The sequence below is a fragment of the Cnephaeus nilssonii genome, assembly GCF_951640355.1.
Source record: "Cnephaeus nilssonii genome assembly, chromosome: 3".
Classification (NCBI taxonomy): domain Eukaryota; kingdom Metazoa; phylum Chordata; class Mammalia; order Chiroptera; family Vespertilionidae; genus Cnephaeus; species Cnephaeus nilssonii.
The window spans coordinates 107,836,713-107,857,207 of record NC_137074.1 but is presented as its reverse complement, the minus strand read 5'-3'; positions in this window follow the sequence as shown (position 1 = coordinate 107,857,207).

The window sequence follows — 20,495 nt, the reverse complement described above, 5'->3', positions numbered from 1 at the left end:
AGACGGGAGTGGCAAGAAATATTCAAAGTAATGAATAGCAAGAACCTACAACCAAGATTATTCTACCCAGCAAAGTTATCATTCAGAATGGAAGGTCAGATAAAGAGCTTCACAGATAAGAAAAAGCTAAAGGAGTTCATCACCACCAAACCAGTATTATATGAAATGATGAAAGGTATTCTTTAAGAAGAGGAAGAAGAAAAAAGTAAAGATAAAAATTATGAACAACAAATACATTTCTATCAACAAGCAAACCTAAAAATCAAGTGAATTAAAAATCTGAGGAACAGAATAAACTGGTGAATATATAAGAATCAGGGGCATAGAAAGGGAGTGGACTGATAATTCTCAGGGGGAAAGGGGTATGAGGGTTCAGGAAGAGACTGGACAAAAATCGTACACCTATGGATGAGGACAGTGGGGGGGAGATAAGGGTAGAGGGTGGGGTGGGAACCGGTGGAGGGGAGCTATGGAGGGAAAAAGGAGAAACAATTGTAATAATCTAAACAATAAAGTTTTATTTAATTAAAAAATAAAACAGAAAGAAAAAGAAAGACCAATGGAGTGTCTACCACCTTTGCAAAAATATAAATTTGTCTTTTATACATCATTATCATTTCCTTTCAGGAATTCCAATGACATTTTTTGCTGTTTATACTCTAATACAGTGAAATAAAATGATACTTGAAAATTATATATATATTATTACTATATATATATTACTAGTGGATTGGTGCACAGATTCATGCAAATTGAAAGGAAATTAATTAGAAGAAAGATTGATGTGGTAATTACGTTACTGCAAAAAATTACATGTCAAAATAGTATATATAATATAGTATTATAAAATTAAAACACCCATGTGATTGGAGGCAGTGAGAGCTTTATATGTATTGTGCATGTGAGAGTCAACATTTATTTTTTTCCAATGTTTTTTTTTTAAACTTGTAGCCCAGTGCACGAAATTTATGCACGGGGGAGGGGAGGGTCCCCTCAGCCCAGCTAGCACTGCACCCTCTCCAATCCAAGACCCCTCGGGGGATGGGCCTAAACTGGCAGTCAGACATCCCTCTCACAATCCAGGACCACTGGCTCCTAACTGCTCACCTGCCTGCCTGTCTGATCACCCTTAACTGCCCCCGCTGCATGCCTGGTTGCCCCCAATTGCACCCCCTGCTGGCCTGGTTGCCCCTCACTGCCCCCCTCTGCCAGCCTGATTGCCCCTCACTGCCCCCCCTGCCAGCCTGGTCACCCCACGCAGCCTGTTCGGGCATTACTGTGAGGGCATCCTGACCAATTTGCATATTACCCTTTTATTAATATAGATTGCCAGTGCGCATCATATGTACCAGCTGGTCAGTCATACGGTCGGACGAATGGACAGTCAGCCACTTAGCCTCTTATATATATATATAGAGATTGTATGTATTATTCAAAATGTCAAGGCTACTTACCCATATGTTTTCTATCTCCCTGTACTGTCTGCCTAAATCAGCTGCTAACAGAGAGCACTGAAAACAAATACTGAGGAACTGGATTCAGAGTAATGGATGTGAATAGTACTTTTAGCTCATGGCCTCAATGATATAATAATCTATCAGCTGCCTACCTGTATTATTTATGTTTCTAAGGACATTTTTTTTCCTATGTCTACTAATCTGAGTAATTAACTGCAAACTTTTTTTTCAATTAGAGAAGTTTTGTCCAGTATGAGGACAACTCTTTCAGATTATCACTATAATCTAGTTACCTAGAAGGTACTTATAAGTTCAATTACTGAACCATGTAGTATTTCTTATCTTACTTTTTGGACAAGAATCCCTAAACACAAAGAAGAGTCTATGTCTTTCCTAGCCTCAATATTTCATATTATTTTTAAAATAAAAGCTAGTTTTGTATTCATAATACAAAATTATGTTGTTCATAATTTTTATCTTTACTTTTTTCTTCTTCCTCTTCTTAAAGAATACCTTTCAGCACATTTGAGTTTAGTTTAATATAATTAATTTATTTTACTTGCATTTCTTTTTTCCCCAACTAGTTTAAATTTAATACCGGTTTGCTCCAGTTTCAGATGTAAAGCAAAATGGCTGGAAAACCATGTACTTTACAAAGTGGTCTCCCCACTGCCCCAAGCACACACTTGGCCCCATATCCTTTTATCTTGACACTAGAGGCCCAGTGCACTAATTCGTGCACCAGTGGGTTCTCTCGGCTTGGCCTGTGGGATTGGGCCAAAACTGCTTTCCAACATCCCCTGAGGGGTCCAAGATTGCGAGAGGGCACAGGCCAGGCCAAGGGACACAACTGGTGCACAATCAGGGCTGGGGAGGGAAGCGGGAGGTTGGCCAGTGAGGGAGGGACCACGGGAGGGCTCCAGTATCTCCCCCCTGGTGGTTAATGCACATCATAGAGAGCAGTTGAGTGGCCTTAGCATATCATTAGCATATTACACTTTGATTGGTTGAACGGCCCACCAGTCTACCAGACACTTAGCATATTAGGCTTTTATTACATAGGATTATTGACCATATCCCCCATGCTACAATCCACATCTCTGTGGCTATTCTGCAACTACCAATTTGTACTGCTTAATCTCTTTACCTTTTTCACCCAGACCCCAACATCCCTCCCCTCTGACAGTTTGTTAGTCTGTTCTCTGTATCTATGAGTCTATTTCTATTTCTATTTTATTAATTTTGTTCATTAGATTCCACATATAAGTGAGATAATATGGTATTAGTCTTTCTCTAACTGGCTTATTTCATTTAGCATAATACCCTCCAGCTCCATCCATACTGTCAGGAAAGGTAAGATTTATTTCTTTTTTACAGCCACATAGTATTCAATTGTGTAAATGTGCCATAGCATTTTTATCTACTCATGTATTGATGGACATTTGGGCTGCTTCCACATCTTGGCTATCTATACTAATAAAAGGGTAATATGCTAATTAGACCAGGTAACTGGACATCTTCCAGATGTCTAACTTACTTCTGGAAAGTTAGGGTGCAACCAGGCCATCAGGGGGGCAATTAGTGGGCAACCAGGCCAGCAAAGGGGCAGTTGGAGGGTGGCCAGGCCAGCAGGGGGAAAGTTGGGGGGCAACCAGGCCAGCAGGGTAGCAGTTGAGAGGCAACCAGGCAGGCTGGCAGGGAGGCAGTTAGGGGGAGATCAGGCAGGTAGGCAGGTGAGTGGTTAGGAGCCAGCAGTCCCAGATTGCAAGAGGGATGTCCGACTGCCAGTTTAGCGCCCCCCCTCCCCACATACATGAATTTCATGTACCGGGCCTCTAATAGTAAATAATGCTGCCATGAACATAGCGGTGCATATATTCTTTCAAATTAGTGTTTGGGGTTTCTTTGGATATATTCCCAGAAGTGAAATCACTGGTCATAAGGCAATTCCTTTTTTAATTTTTTGAGGAACCTCCACACCATTCCATAGTGGTTGCACCAATCTGCATTCCCACTAGGGGTCTTTTTCTCCAAAGAATAACATAAAGGCTCCTAGAAAGCATGACATTTTTAAACTAAAGTTTCCAGCACCCCAGGTTATCCAAGGGGTAAAGCAAGGTCACACTCTAATTTGCAAATGGACTCCTATATGATCTAACTTACTTTTTTAGTAATTTAAACATTGATAGCACAATGTACCAGGTATGATATTTCACTGGAGCTTTATGGACTTTCCCATAATGAAACATTTTTGCAGATGATTACACCAAGCAAAAGAAAACACATCTAAGGAGAAAATGAAGGTCAGAGAAAAGAAAGGTATTCTCAATTTAAATAATAAATGACATTTATTTTACATGATAAAGCATGTTAAATGATTAAACTGCCTAAACTCAAAGACAATCTGGAAGTCTTTTAAAAATGAGAATAGTGTAGAGCAATCATGTTTGGGTCCTAACTCCCTCCATTGGCTCCTCTGTGGTCTACATACATTTCATAATGAAGGTCATGCAATCTTCCAATATATTAAAGCTGTGCAAAGATTCATCACAAAAGATTGTAAATTATCAAAGCACATTTTCCTCCCAAATTTATAATTAATCTCCTTAATCAACTGAGGCTTTCTTAGTAAATCTACTAAGTACATATATCTAGAAGCCAATGTGCATTTTTTAACAAGGAAAAAAAAAAAAATATATATATATATATATATATATATATTTCTGAATAACAATAATGAAGTATTTATTTTCCATAGTAAGGATTTATTTTATCAGAAGAAAGAATTTTTAAGCTATACAATATTAAATTTTAATAAACTCTTTGATCTTGCTTTGAGGTAGCTATAGAAATTGTGATTAAAGTTCTTTTAAACAAGAGGTTTTAAACAGAATGTTGACAGCCCAAGCATTGATCATTGTTCTTTACTGCATTCCCTTCTCAGCTTTCTTTTCTCTCTTTCTTTATCTGGCTTTCCTATCCTGCCACCCCACCCAGTAACACACACTTTCTATTACCCTTTCTCACTGCCTCCTACTGCTATTGCAAGTCATTTCAGTTTCCCCTTCCTTAGCTCTTAACCTGCAGGGGAAAAAAAAAAGATTAGCAGTATTCATTTCAAAATTTTCTATCAGTTCACAACTCTCCCCTTAAACAGTTCCAGTTTCCTTAAACCTTATATAAAATATTCAATTCTTACTTCAGCAGTTACTTATTTTTTCTTCTATCTAAAATCAGGGGAGATTATGGTCCAATACACAGCCTGGTAAACACTAGAGTCACATACTCTATTCTGAGTGTAGCTCCATGAATGAAAACTCACAGAATAGAATCTCACCTCACATGTGGAGAGATGTTCTCCAGAGACCTGAAAATAAATAAAAGGACCTAATAAGGGATTGTCATAATATAGACACCACCTTGCTATTTTACTTTCCACTGTTTGCTTATGAATTTTAATTAGGAAAAAGTAATGAGCCTTTTGTTCTGCAAAATTGTTCTAAAAACTTCTTCAGAAATCCTTCCAGCAAAGCAGTATAAAGTAATTCTATATATTCCAAATTCAACCAGCTATCACTAGGAATGGGGCATACGTGGGGCTTTATCTGCTATTAAGTATGTGGTTCCTATTCTCTATCACTTGAGGGAATACACAGACAATCCTGAAGGCCTTCTATTATAAAAATAATATGCTGAAATAATCATGTTGTAAATAGGAAAATGAAATATAAATCTCTGTATAACCAAATAATCTTTAATACTGTTTGAGGATAATACTGTATTGTGAGTTAAGGAAGAGATGACATTAATATATTTTAGATCTCAATTTTTGTTCATTCTCATATTAAATAAATCCCCATCCTAAATTTTCTTCCTTCCTTCCTTCCTTCCTTCCTTCCTTCCTTCCTTCCTTCCTTCCTTCCTTCCTTCCTTCCTTCCTTCCTTTCTTTCTTGCTTTTTTTTTTTGCTTTCTTTCTTTCTTTCTTTTCTTTTTTGTCCCACAGTGTTTACCTAAGGCACATGACACTTTAAACCACAGTTATGTAATGTAAAATGTTTTCCTTCCTTATTCATTTGTAGCTCAAGGATTGTAAACTTTTTAATAATAAATTGCTATTTCGATTTATGTCACTGGATGCTTTGGACTTCAACCACTACATATTACTTTGTACTCTTCTGACTGCTATTATTAAGAAGTAATGTTTTTCAGGATATCTCCTATTGTAGCTCAGAGCCGATCATTACAGTTGAAAGCATTCACTGCTTCAAATGATAATATCAAAAGTGAATTATGCTTTCAAAATAAATTATTGTTGGGATACATTACATTGCAGAAGTAGTATGCTTTCAAGCAAGGGTTTAAAGTCACTTTCAATTGCATCTTTTGAAGCTATTAACTTTCCAAATATTTTTAGGAATTTCAGATCTTCTTGATTTTCACCATTCCTTCTCAAATATCAACTGAACTACTTATAAAATAAGTAAAAGCAAGGATAAACAAAGAGACACACTGTTGGTACTCTGGATATGGTTATAGCTTTTTATTCAATATTTATTAGTCCCTGGGTTATTTTTCTATTAAGCTTTGACTATTGGGTATTACTGTATCAACTCCATTTTAATAGGTATAAACTAGGTCATAGAGAACTCAATAAATGGCAATAGAAAAGCTAGAACAAAATTATTGACTACTAGAGGCCCAGTGCACAAAATTCGTGCACGGGGGCGGGGGGTCCCTTAGCCCTGCCTGCACCCTCTCCAATCCGGGACCCCTTGGGGGATGTCCCTGCGGGATGGGGCCTAAATCAGCAGTCGGACATCCTTCTCGCAATCCGGGACTGCTGGCTCCTAACCGCTCACCTGCCTGCCTGCCTTATTGCCCCTATCTGCCTCTGCTTGCTGGCCTGATCACCCCCTAAATGGTCCCCTGCTGACCTGGTTGCCCCTTAACTGGTCCCCTGCCAGCCTGGTCACCCCCTAATTGGTCCCCTGCCGACCTGGTCACCCCCTAACTGGCCCCCTGCTGGCCTGGTCCCCCTTAACTTCCCCCCTTGCTGGCCTGATCACCCCCTAACTGATCCCCTGCCTGCCTGATCACCCTTAACTTCCTCTGTTTGCTGGCCTGATCACCCCCTAACTGCCCCCCTGCTGGCCTGGTTGCCCCCTAACTGTCTGAAAGGAAGTCGGACATCTGGAAGATGTCTGGTAAACCCGGTATAATTAGCATATTACCCTTTTATTAGTATAAATTTTTCTCCATTTTATTTTTGTGCCTGCAGAATCTTCACTTGTGTTCTTACAGAGAACCAGGATGTTTCAAGATAGTCACCTATAAAGGGGAAACAACGCACTATCTGATACTATATAATAAAGAGCTAATGTGCAAATAGTTGTCATGCCCTCATGCCGTCATGCAGTAACGGCTCAGACACTCAACACTGGGGAGAGAGGAATTGGGCCCAGCCAGGCTGTGGCGCAAGAGAGGGACAAGCCACATGCCCTGTGGTCCTGGGTGCCAGCGGCTGGGACTGCAGCCTGGGAAAGAGACAAGCTGCCTGCCCCATGGCCCTGGGCACCAGCAGCTGGGCCTGCACCTGCGGCCTGGGATAGGGACAAGCCACCCTCCCACGGTCCTCTGTGGCTGCGGCTGGCCCAGGCGAAGCTGGCCCTGGTCCTGGTTGCCTACGGCTGGCCAGAGGGAGGGAAGCCCGGGTCCTGGGTGCCTGCGACCTGCCAGAGGAGGGAATCCTGAGTCCCAGGTGCGGGACAAGGCAGAGGTTAGGGGCGATCAGGCCAGCACGGTAGCAGTTAGAAGCAATCAGGCAGGCAGGCAGAGGTAGTTAGGGGCAATCAGGCATGCAGAGGTTGTTAGGGGCAATCAGGCAGGCAGGCAGAGGGGTTAGGGATGATCAGGCAGGCAGGCAGGTGAACAGTTAGGAGCCAGTGGTCCCAGATTGTGAGAGGCAGTTGGACATCCCCCGAGGGGTCCCAGGTTGGAGAGCGTGCAGGCTGGGCTGAGGGACCCCCCCCCATGCACGAATTTTATGCACTGGGCCTCTAGTTAAACATAAAGGGATACCTGCCATAGACCTCAGACTTTCAAATAACTCTTCAAACCTTAAGTCTGATCCCCAGATGGGCAGGTTGGTTTCACTATCAGTTCCTGACCACTACCCTGAAATTAATACTACATAGCCAGTTTGCTATTCCCTTCTTCATACCTAAAATTTCATACCTTCATTTTTCTGAAATATCTAACTTCCCTTTTTTTCCTTTAACTTAGGTGTTCTTGCAAGATTTTTAATCAAGACAATAAAAGAAGCCCTGGCCAGGTAGCTTAGTTGGTTAGAATGTCAATCACATATGCCAAGATTTTGGGTTAGATCCCCAGTCAGGGCACATACAAGAGTCAACAAACAAATGCATAAATAAGTACAACAACAAATCAGTTTCTCTCTCTCTCTCTCTCAAATTAATAAATTAAATACAAATTTTATAAACTAAAAGAAAATCTACTAGATGTGACATCTTTCATCTCTTTACCATATAAATCCAGCTAAATTTTCACTGTTTCTCTCATTTTTTTTCTAATTAAAATGGAGAGCACCTATAACCTGAACCCCTTCCCTGATTATGTTTGCAGAGCCCTACTTTTATCAATAATCCCTCTCTGAAGATGTTCAACTTTTAACCCTCTGCCATGTCTTTGTGTCCTTGCCTTTAGCACCCACACATATCTTAGTACACACAAAAAACAACAACAAAGAACTCTGCAGCTATTTTTCTATCTCTGTTTTCACCTCAAAAATAAGTGTTCTATGTAAACCCCTATTCACATTCACTATCTCCTCTACATTACCTTTTTTTTATTTTTTAGCCCCTCTAATGTCAGTTCCATACATCACAAGTCATGAGACTGCTCTGCTTTTGTTAAAGAGGAAAATTATCATTATACTAGAGGTCTGGTGTCTGAAATTCATGCAGTCCCCAGGCCTGGCCAGTGATTGAAGCACAAGCATCTGGCATGGAAGGGCAGGTCCCAGCTGACCTCTGGGCCCTGGGCAACACCTGGGTCCCCGGACCCCCATGTGCCTCCCTCTGCCTGAGTCATGCTGCCTGATCCCCATGTGGAGAGGCAGTGAGCACAGCCAGATGCTGCAGTCCAGGGCCCAGCATGGGCCTCTTGGCCACCCAGTGGCGCTGCACAGAAACCAGGCAGGCAGCTCGCGCTCTCCTTAACCGGCCTTGCAGACCAGCTCCTGTGCGAACACACAGAAAGCCCAACCTGCCCCTGCAGTCCCAGCGCTGTGGTCTGGTTCACCCAAAAGAGGCCTCCTGGGTGCAGGGCAGGCTCCTCCTGGGTTTCAAAACTCCCTGACCATGCGGGCTTCCCTGACACATGAGCCCTGGTGTCCCATGGGAGGGTAGCAGGGAGAGTGAGAGTGAGCTCGGCAGACACACCACATTCCCACTGCACCTCCATCCCCATCACCCCTGCCCCTAGGTAGCTGGAAAGAGGTTGCAGCCCCCTGCCTGGGCATGGCAGGAGATTGGTCACCACCATCCACCCCTAGTTCCCCATTCCAGCCTGGGGCCCAGCCCTGATCGGGCAATCAGAGCCTGCTGGCCACTGGTCACCATATGCAGGGCAATCAGCAGGGCAATCAGGCCCCCGCTCGCACCTGCCTTGACTTGGTGCCTCCCATTCACCTGCTCCACCATCCCACTGTGGTCCCGCTCTTGATGGGGCCCATCAGGGCCAGCAGTGCCTCCAACGCTACCTGCTGCCAGCACCACATCACTGATGCCCGCCATATTCTGTGCCGCCCCCTGGTGGACAGCACATGTCATGGCTAGCAGTGGAACAACCACCCGAGGGGACAATTTGCATATTAGGCTTTTATTATATAGGATTGACTAACCCAGAGATGTTTTTCAGTCCTTACCTTATTTGACTAGTGCATTAGTTTCTTAGAGTTGCCATAACAAATTACCACAAACTGGGTAGCTAAAAATAACAGAAAATTAATAATCTACAGTTAGGAGGACAAGAGTCCAAAGTGAAGGTGTTGGCACAAGGTTGGTTCATTCTGGAGGCTCTGAGGGAGAAACCATCCCATGTCTCTACTCTAGCTTCTGGTGGCTTCAAGAACTCCTCCCTACAACATCTCAACAGCATTCAACAAATTTGAAGTTATTCTTAAATTACACTTATTTTTTCTTCTGGAACTCTAAACTCACCTGATTTTCTTCCTGACTACTCTTTAGCCTCCTTTAGGGGCTCATTTTTCCTCTATGCAACATCTTCATTTTTAAGACATTCAGAGTTTCATTCTGGGTCCTCTTTTCTACTCCCTCAATATTTACTTTCTAGGCAATCATAACTATCGCAAACTTTGAAAAACTCCCATATTAGTATTCAGAAATCTTTGCTGAGCTTTATTATTATTTTTTAAAATATATCATTATTGATTTCAGAGAGGAAGGGAGAGGGAGAGAGAAATAGAAACATCAATGATGAGAGAAAATCATTGATTGGTTGCCTCCCACACACCCCCTACTGGGGATCGAGCCCACAACCTGGGAATATGCCCTTGGCTGGAATCGAACCTGGGACCCTTCAGTCCACAGGCCAATGCTCTATCCACAGAGCCAAACTGGCTAGGGTATTAATAATTCTTTATTGTTGAAAGTATTACATATGTCCCTTTTTATCCCCAGTTTTCCCCCTCCAACTCACTCTCACCTCCCTCCCCAGGCCCTCACCATCCCATTGTTTGTGTCCATGGGCCATGCATATATGCTTACAAGAACTTGGTAGCTTATCTCCCATGCATCCAGCATCCCCCACCTTCCATCCCAGATTCCACACCCAGTTCCATGCTTCCATGTCTCTGGATCCACTCCATTCATCAGTTTATTTTGTTAGTTAAATTCCACATATCAGTGAGATTGTATGATACTTGTCTTTCTCTGACTGACTTATTTCACTTAGCATGATCCTCTCCAGGTCCCTCCATGCTGTCTCAAAGGGTAAGAAATTCTTGTTTTTTACTGATGCATAGAATCCCATAGTATAAATGTACCACAGCTTTTTTATCAACTCATCTACTGATAGGCACTGGGGCTGTTTCCAGATGCTAGCTATTGTAAATTATGTTACTATGAACATAGGGCTGCATACATTCTTTCTGATTGGTATTTTGATTTTCTTAGGATATATTCCTTGAAGTGGGGTCACTGGGTCAAATGGCAATTCCATATTTAATTTTTTGAGGAAACTCCATATTATTTTCCTTAATGGCTGTACCAATATGCATTCCCACCAGCAGTATACTAAAGTTCCCTTTTCAAGACATCCTCCTCAGCATTTGTCACTTGTTGATTTGTTGATGGTAGCCATTCTGATAGGTGTGAGGTGATACTTAACTGTTATTTTAATTTGCTTCTCTGATAGTCAGTGACTTTGAATATTTTTTCATATGTTTCTTGGCCATCTGTATGTCCCCTTTGGAGAATTGTTTATTTAGGTCCTTTGCCTGTTTTTTAATTGTATTGTTTGTCTTTCTTTTATTAAGTAGTATGAGTTCCTTATATATTTTGGATACTAAGTCTTTATCAGATGTATCATTGCCAAATATGTTCTGCCATACAGTGGGCTCCTTTTTAATTTTAATGGTTTATTTTTCTGTGCAGAAGTTTTTATTTTGATGTAGTCCCATTTGTTTATTTTCCCCTTAGTTTCCTTTGTCCTAGGAGATGTATATGTAAACATATTGCAATGAGAGATGTCTGAGATTTTCGTGCCTATGGTTTCTTCTAGGATTTTAATGGTTTCAAAATTTAAATTTAAGTCTTTTATCCATTTTGAGTTTATTTTTATTTTTTTAAATTTCTTTATTGATTAAGGTATCACATATTTGTCCTCATGCCCCCATTCCCATCCCACACCCCTCCCCACACATGCCCCCACCCCCCTGTTGTCCCCAACTGCTGGTTAGGCACATATGCTTGCACACAAGTCCTTTGGTTGATCTCTCCCCTTTACCCCCACCCTCCCCTACCCTCCCTCTGAGGCCTGACAGTCTGATCCGTGCCTCCTTGTTTCTGGGTCTGTTCTTGTTCATCAGTCTATGTTGTTCATTATTTCCCCTAGATGAGTGAGATCATGTGCTATTAGAAATACACTTATAAGAACTGAAAATGAGACAAGCAATAATGGTTATGGTGACAGGAAATGAATCAGTCTGTAGTGAGTTTCTTTCTGGGCCAACAGTTCTTTTGAGACCCAATTACAATGTCCAACAGTTCCTTATGTGTACATGTCAGCACTGACATTACAGTTCTGGATGGTGGACAAATGGTGGTAATGCAGATCCAGCCCTCTCTGGTTTGGTCCTGGGCAACCTGCAGTGATGCACAGCTGCTGACTGCTAGTATGGGAAGACCAAGTCAGCGTCTTCCATCTCTAGACTGCTTCTCTTCTGTCTTCATGGCTGGAGTAGTCCTGTCAATTCCTCTCTGTTGCTGGAATCCACATGGTCTCGGAGTTGTTTTCTGAAAACATACAAACATATTCTCGACCAAAAGTTAATAAAGGAATATTTTCTATAAATTTGACTTGGGATCCTATTTCATTTTTTGCCCAAATGATTTTCCTCTGGCTTGTTTTGACACCTTGTGTGTTTTTCATGGGTGTCTTGCTTTTAGCCTTACAATTAATTTTCTAAAGTATTAATTTTCCAGATGTAATTTACTTACAGGTTATTTTTCCTTACATGATATTCTTCTACTATACCCTCCTTTTTTTATTTAAATGTTAGGAGGCTTTTGAAAATTTTATAATGTAGTCTTGATGGCTTTTAAATTTTAATTTTTTGCTCTATGGTATTACTGTTTTAGGTTCATTACATGGTGCACAATTTTATCATGAGATGAAGTACCAATAAAATTTTTAGTTAACACTTTAGGAACACCTTTTTGTCCAGTACAATTAATTTTTCTAGAATATTCGCTTGTTTCAACTAGCCAATTTAAATTTGCCTGAAAACTTGACTACTATTTTACTGTCAAATTTGTTACTCTAACAACAGTCTTATTTTACCCTGTAAATATTAGTTGAAGGGATTATTTGCCTTCTTAAGTAGGTCCTGAGCATTCCTGGTGGTAGGCTGGATTTAGATATCATAAACCCACTTCCCCACACCATGGGTATAAGACAACTCAAACAATTCTTGTTGGAGTGAGAGGGCAGCTGCTGTCGGCAAAGTCTCTGTTGGTCACCTGGGTCCTGATCTGAGCTGGGCATGGGAAGCACGAGGCAGCCATGGGGGCAGGAGACCTCCCTCAGAAGGGTTCAGGCCCCTGCAATGTTGGGGGGGAGGGTCTGTGCCCCACCTCTGTTGATCCCCAAGTTCTCTCCTGATAGCCCCTCTGCGACTGTGCCTGTCTTAGGTTGCTCCTTCCCTGAGGAATCTTACCCGTCTCTGGCTAACCAGCCATCCTCCGGGGCCAAGCAGGGTGACATGAGGTTCAGTTTTGTCTCCTTGGTAGCCTATGCCCCCATGGCCTCCATGCCCAGCACTTGCCTTGGGATCCCCTCGCCTGCTGGCGGGGCCCAGCACTGATCACATATCTTGTGGAACCCGGGCTTCATTTCCAGGGAGGGCTCAGTTCGCCCCACTGGGTGAGAGACAGATCCATGGCACCAGTCATCAGGAGACTTCAACCTCGACATGAACAGAGAGCTCATGCAACAGCTGTGAGCAATTGAATTGTGAGAAGAGGGTCTCTCTTGGCTTAAAGGGTAAGAGAGACCAATATAGAATGCTCAGGTGCCCTCCCAGGAGGCCCTCTACACAATGAAAAGGATTAAATTCTTACATGTCCTTTTTAAATTGCTGCCAAACATTCAAAGAATTAGTTTGTAATTTTGCTTGGGATAATTGTATATTATGCTGTTGTAATTCTAAAGTATCAAGAGATGTGTTAAGTTTGTCTCCAAGCACCAAACAGATGGTTTTTGTTTTGTTATTTTTTTATCCTCAAGGGTGCGAGGAGAGTTTATTTTTATGTATGGTGTAAGGTGATGGTCTAGTTTCATTTTTTTGCATAAATCTTTCGAATTTTCCCAACACCATTTACTGAAGAGACTGTCTTAAATCCATTGTATGCTCTTGCCTACTTTGTCAAATATTAATTGAAGGTAATGGCTTGGATCAATTTCTGGGGTCTCTGTTCTGTTCCATTGATCTATATGCTTGTTCTTGTGCTAGTACCCAGCTGCTTTAATTACAGTGGCTTTGCAGTATAACTCGAAATCTGGTATTATGATATCTCCAACTTTGTTCTTCTTTCCAAAGATTTTTGTGGGTATTCTGGGGCTTTTTTGGTTCAGTATATATTTTTGGAGTACTTGTTCTAGATCTATTAAAATTGCTGTTGATATTTTAATAGGGATTGAACTGAATTTGTAGAGTGCCTTCGGTAGTATGAACATTTTAATGATGTTGATTCTATCAATCCATGAACAGTGTTTATTCCTTCAATTATTTATATCTTCTTCTATCTCTTTATCAAAATCCTATAGTTTTCCAAATACAGGTTTTTTGCCTCCTTGGTTAAGTTTATTTTTAATATTTTAATGTTTTTGTTTCAATGTTTAGTTTCTATTTCTGATAATTCATTATTGGTGTATAAAAAAAGCCATCAATTTTTGGGAGTTGATTTTGTATCCTGCTACATTGCCAAATTCATTTATTAAATCTAGTACTTTTTTGGTGGAGTCTTTAGGGTTTTCTATATAGAATATCATGTCATCTGCGAATAGTGAGAGTTTTACTTCCTCCTCTCCAATTTGGATGCCTTTTATTTTGTCTTCTTATCTGATTGCTGTGGATAGGACTTCTAGTACTATCCTATATAATAAAGAGGTGATATGCAAATTGAGCATCACTCCAACACACAAGATGGCCACCCCCATGTGGTCAAAGATGGCCATCCCCATGTGGACAAAAGATGGCCACCACCAGATGGCCAGCAGGGGAGGGCAGTTAGGGGCAATCAGGCCTGCAGGGGTGGGCAGTTGGGAGTTACCAGGCCTGCAAGGGAGGGCATTTGGGGGGGACCATGCCTGCAGGGTAGGGCAGTTGGGGGCAATTGGGCTGGCAGGGGAGCAGTTAAGCATCAATCAGGCTGGCAGGGGAGTGGTTAGGGGTGATCAGGCTGGCAGGCAGAAGCGGTTAGGGGCAATCAGGCAGGCAGCCAGGCAAGCAGTTGGGAGCCAGCAGTCCTGGATTGTGAGAGGGATGTCTGACTGCCCGTTTAGGCCTGATCCCAGTGGAACATCCCTCGAGGGGTCCCAGATTGGAGAGGGTGCAGGCTTGGCTTAGGGACACACCCCTCCATGCACGAATTTTGTGCATCAGGCCTCTAGTGTTGAATAAGAGTGGTGAAAGTGGACATCCTGTTTTGTTCCTGTTCTTAGGGGAAATGCTTTTAATTTTTGCCCATTTAGTATGATGTTCATTGTAAGTTTGTAATATATGGTCTTTATCATGTTGAGATATGCTCCCTCTATTACCACTTTGCTGAGAGTTTTTATAAAAAATGGGTGGTAGATTTTTGAAATGCATTTTCTGCATCTATTGATATCATGTGATTTTTGTCTCTCAATTTGCTTATGTGATGTATCCCATTTATTGATTTGTGAAGATTGCACCAGCCCTGCATCCCTGGAATAAATCCCACTTGGTCATGATGTATGATCTTTTTAATATATTGCTGGATTTGACTTGCTAATATTTTGTTGATGATTTTAGCATTTATGTTCATCAGGGATATTGGCCTGTAATTCTCTTTCTTTGTAGTGGCTTAATATGGGTTTGGAATTAGGGTAATGCTGGCCTCATAAAAAGAGCTTGTAAGTGTTCTTTCCTCTTGATTTTTTTTAATAGTTAGAGGAGTATAGGTGTTAGTTCTCTTTGAATGTTTGGTAAAACTCCCCTGTGAAGCCATCCAAAACTGGGCTTTTGTTTGCTTGTAGATTTTTGATAACTGTTTCTATTTCATCAATTATTATTGGCCTATTCAGGTTTTCTGATTCTTCCTCATTAAGTTTTGGGAGATTGTACTGTTCCAGGAATTTGGCCATTTCATCCAGGTTGTCTAGCTTGTTGGCATAAAGTTGCTCATAATATTTCTTTACAATGCTTTGTATTTCTTTGTGTCAGTTGTAGGTACTCCACTTTCATTTCTTATTGTATTTACTTGGGTCCTCTCTGTTTCTTGATGAGTCTGGCTAGGTTTGGAAGTTTTAGAAGTAGATGTTACTTTTTGCCAACAGAATACTTCTAGATGGATATACTTATTAGTCTATACTCAATTTCAAGAATAAACTATGATAATTTAAGTTTTAAATATATGCCATACCATTATTGTATTAAGTTATTAAAAGTTATTCATTTATAAATGTATTATTTTATTTCTATTTTATACATAAATATAGTGTTTTAATTATACATAATTTCTTACAAACTTATTCATACTGAAAACAAATTCCAACTCTAAATTAAACATGTAGAAATATCAATGAAAAACTATTTTCTTGCATTTTGATTTAGAGAACAAAATTTTGCTTCTAATAATCAGCAAAATCAATGCCTTTCTAAAATATGGTATCATTTTCTAATAACATCAATTTTAAAAGCATAAGAAGACTGTTGATAAATAAAAAGATGAAGAACTGTATTCATATATCTTTCAAGAAGACATTAGTCAGTATAGTAGCCTTTCTTTGCCTCTAAAACATACTCCAAGTTAAAATTAACATGTCATATACTAATATTTTATGGAGTCTTCTTTTAAATTTTAATTCTTACCAACCACACCTTATCAACTCTTATGAAATCCTTTTTTTTTTCTTCTTTTTTCTAAAGTTTTACATATGTCTCCTTTTTGCCCAATTGAAACCCCCCAGCCATTCACACCCCAGGCAAGGCCCCACTGCCCCAGTGTCTGTGTCCATTGGTTATGCTAGTATGCAAACAAACAAGTCCTTTGGTTGCTCATTAATCCTTCCACCTTGCTCCCCTGCCATTTGTCTCTGGATCTACTTTTGTTCATCAAATTATGTTGATCATTATATCCCACATATGAGTGAGATCATGTGATATTTATCTTTCTCTGACTGGCTTATTTTGCTTAGCATAATTCTCTCCAGTTCCATCCATGTTGTTGCAAATGATAAAAGTTCTTTCGTTTTTTATAGCAGCGTAGTATTCCATTTGAAAGCAGCATTGATATATCACAGTTTTTAATCCACTCATCTGCTGATGGGCACTTAGGTTGTTTCCAAATCTTAGCTATTGTAAATTGTGCTGCTATGAATATTGGGGTGCATATATCCTTTCTGATTGGTATTTCTGGTTTCTTGGAATATATTCTTAGAAATGAGATTACTGGATCAAATGGGAGTTCCACTTTTAACTTTTTGAGGATACTCCATACTGTCTTCCACAATGGATGCTCCAGTCTGCATTCCCACCAGCAGTGCACAAGGGTTCCTTTTCTCCACATCCTTGCCAGCACTTGTCGTTTGTTGATTTGTTGATGATAGCCATTCTGACAGGTGTGAGATGATACCTCGTTGTTTTGATTTGCATCTCTTGGATGATTAGTAACATTGAGCATGTTTTCATATGTCTCTTGGCTTTCTGTATGTCCTCTTTCAGAAAATGTCTACTTAGGTCCTGTGCCCATTTTTTGATTGGATCATTTATCTTCCTTTTGTTAAGTTGTATGAGTTCTCTGTAAATTTTGGCGATTAAACCCTTATCTGAAATAGCATTAGCAAATATGTTCTCTCAAGCGGTGAGCTTTCTTGTTGTTTTGCTGATGGTTTCTTTTCCTGTGCAGAAGCATTTTATTTTGTTGTAGTCTCATTTGTTTATTTTCTCCTTAGTCTCCATTACCCTAGGAGCTGTGTCAGTAAAGATATTGCTTTGACAAATGTCTGCTCTTTTGCTGCCTATGGAGTCTTGTATGATTTTTATGGTTTCCCATCTTACATTCAAGTCCTTTAGCCATTTTGAGTTTGTTTTTGTGTATGGTGTAATTTTTTATCTAGTTTCATTTTTTTTTGCATGTATCTGTCCAATTTTGCCAACACCATTTATTGAAGAGACTATCTTGACTCCATTATATGTTCTTTCCTCCTTTGTCAAATATTAATTGAGCATTATGGCTTGGGTTGATTTCTGAGTGCTCTGTTCTATTCCATTGGTCTCTATATGTCTGTTCTTGTGCCAGTACCAGGCAGTTTTGAGAACAGTGGCTTTGTAATAGAGCTTGATATCTGGTATTGAGATCCCACCTGCTTTGTTCTTCTTTCTCAGGATTGCTGTGGCTATTCAGGGTCTTTTTTTATTCCAGATTATTTTTTGGAGAGTATGTTTGTTATAGATCTTTGAAATATGCCATTGGTATTTTAATGGGTATTGCATTGAATCTGTAGATTGATTTGGGTAGTATGGACATGTTAATGATGTTGATTTTATCAATCCATAAACATGGTATGTTCTTCCATTTGTTTATGTCTTCCTCTATCTCTTTTTTCAATGTCCTGTAGTTTTCTGATACAGGTCTTTTACATCCTGAGTTAAGTTTATTCCTAGGTATCTTAATATTTTTGGTGCAATTGTAAATGGGATTGTTTATTTAGTTTCTCTTTCTGTGAATTCATTATTGGTGTATAAAAAGGCCATAGATTTCTTGGCATTAATTTTGTATCCTGCTACATTGCCAAAGTCATTTATTATGTCTAGTAGTCTTTTTCATGGAGTCTTTCGGGTTTTCTAAGTACAATATCATGTCATCTGTGAATAAGGACAGTTTTACTTCTTTTTTTCCAATTTGGATGCCTTTTTCTTCTTCTTCTTCTTATCTGATCGCTATGCCTAGAACTTCCAGTATTATGTCAAACGGGAATGGTGAAAGTGGACATCCCTGTCTTGTTCCCATTCTTAGGGGAAATGGTTTTAGTTTTTGCCCATTGAGTATGATGTTGGCTGTAGGTTTGTCATATAAGTCTTTTATTATGTTGGGATATGATACCTCTATTCCCACTTTGCTGAGAGTTTTTATCAAGAAAGGGTGTTAGATTTTGTCAAATGGTTTTTCTGCATCTGTTGATATGATTATGTGATGTTTGTCTCTCAATTTGTTTATGTGATGTAACACATTTATTGATTTGTGGATATTGTACCATACTTGCAACCACTAAATAAATCCTTCTTGGTCATGGTGTATGATATTTCTAATGTAATGCTGTATCCAATTTCCTAGAATTTTCTGGAGGATTTTAGCATCTATATTCATCAAGGATTTTGGCTTGAAGTTCTCTTTTTTGGGTTGTGTCTTAATCTGATTTAGGGATTAGGGTAATGCTGGCTTCATAGAAAGAACTTGGAAGTGTGCTTTCCTCTTGAATTTTTAAATATTTTGAGGAGGGTATGTTGTAGTTCTTCTTTGGTAGAACTCTCCTGTAATGCTGTCTGGACCAGGGCTTTTGCTTGCTGAAAGATTTTTGATCACTGCTTCAATTTCTTAGGTGGTTATCAGCCTATTCAGGTTTTTTTTTAATTATTATTATTCTTTCTGATAGAGTTTTGGGAGCTGCTATTTTTCTAAAAATATGTCCATTACATCTAGTTTGTCCATTTTGTTGGAATAGAGTTGTTCATAGTATTTTTTCATAATGCTTTGTATTTCTGTGAGGTCTGTTGTTACTTCACCTCTTTCATTTCTGATTTTGTTTATTTGGGTCCTCTCTCTTTGCTTCTTGGTGAGCCTGGTTAGAGGTTCATAAATGTTTATCATTTCAAAGAACCAGCTCTTGGTTTTGTTGAACATTTTTATTATTATTATTATTATTATTTTTGTCTCTATGTCATTTATTTCCTCTCTGATCTTTATTATTTGCTTCCTTATTCTTATGCTGGGCTTTTCTTGTTGCTCTCCTTCTAACTCTTAGAGTTGTAGAGTTAGATGATTTATTACAATTTTTCTTAATTTTTGAGGTAGGCCTGTAGAGCTATGAACTTCACTTGTAAGACTGCTTTCACTGTGTCCCATAGATTTTGGACTGTTGTGTTTTCATTGCATTTTGTTGCCATAATGCTTTTTATTTCTTCGTTGATCTCTTTGGTAACCCAATCATTGTTTAATAGCATGCTATTTAGCCTCAAAGTGTTTGATTTTTTTATTCTTTTTATTATAGTTGATTTCTAATTTTATGCCATTGTGATCTGAGAAGATTATTTTTTTAAATATATTTTATTGATTTTTTTACAGAGAGGAAGGGAGAGGGAGAGAGAGTTAGAAACATCAATGAGAGAGAAACATCGATCAGCTGCCTCCTGCACACCCCCTACCGGGGATGTGCCCACAACCAAGGTACATGCCTTTGACCGGAATTGAACCCAGGACCTTTCAGTCCGCAGGCCGACGCTCTATCCACTGAGCCAAACCGGTTTTGGCCTGAGAAGATTCTTGATATGATTTATATCTTCTTGAATTTGAAAAGACTTTGCCTGTGCCCCAATATGTGGTGTGTCTTTTAAAATGACCCATGTGCACTTGAGAAGAAAGTATATTCTGTGTCTTTGGGGTGAAATGTTCTGAAGATGTCAATTAATTCCATCTGATCTAGTGAGTCATTTAGGATTGCTGTTTCTTTGCTGATTTTTTCTTTAGATGATTTATCCAGTGGTGATTGTGGGGTATTAAAGTCCCTTACTCTGACTGAATTACTGTTAATCTCTCCTTTGATATCTTCCTGAAGGTTTTCTGTGTATTTGGGTGCTCCTGTATTGGGTGCATATATGTTTTCCAGAGTTATATCTTCTTGTTGAATTGCTCCATTTAGTATTATGACATTGCCTTCCTTATCTCTTGTCATGGCCTTCACTATAAGGTCTAATTTTTCAGATATAAGTATTGCTACTCCAGCTTTTTTTTTTTTCATTTCCATTCACCTGA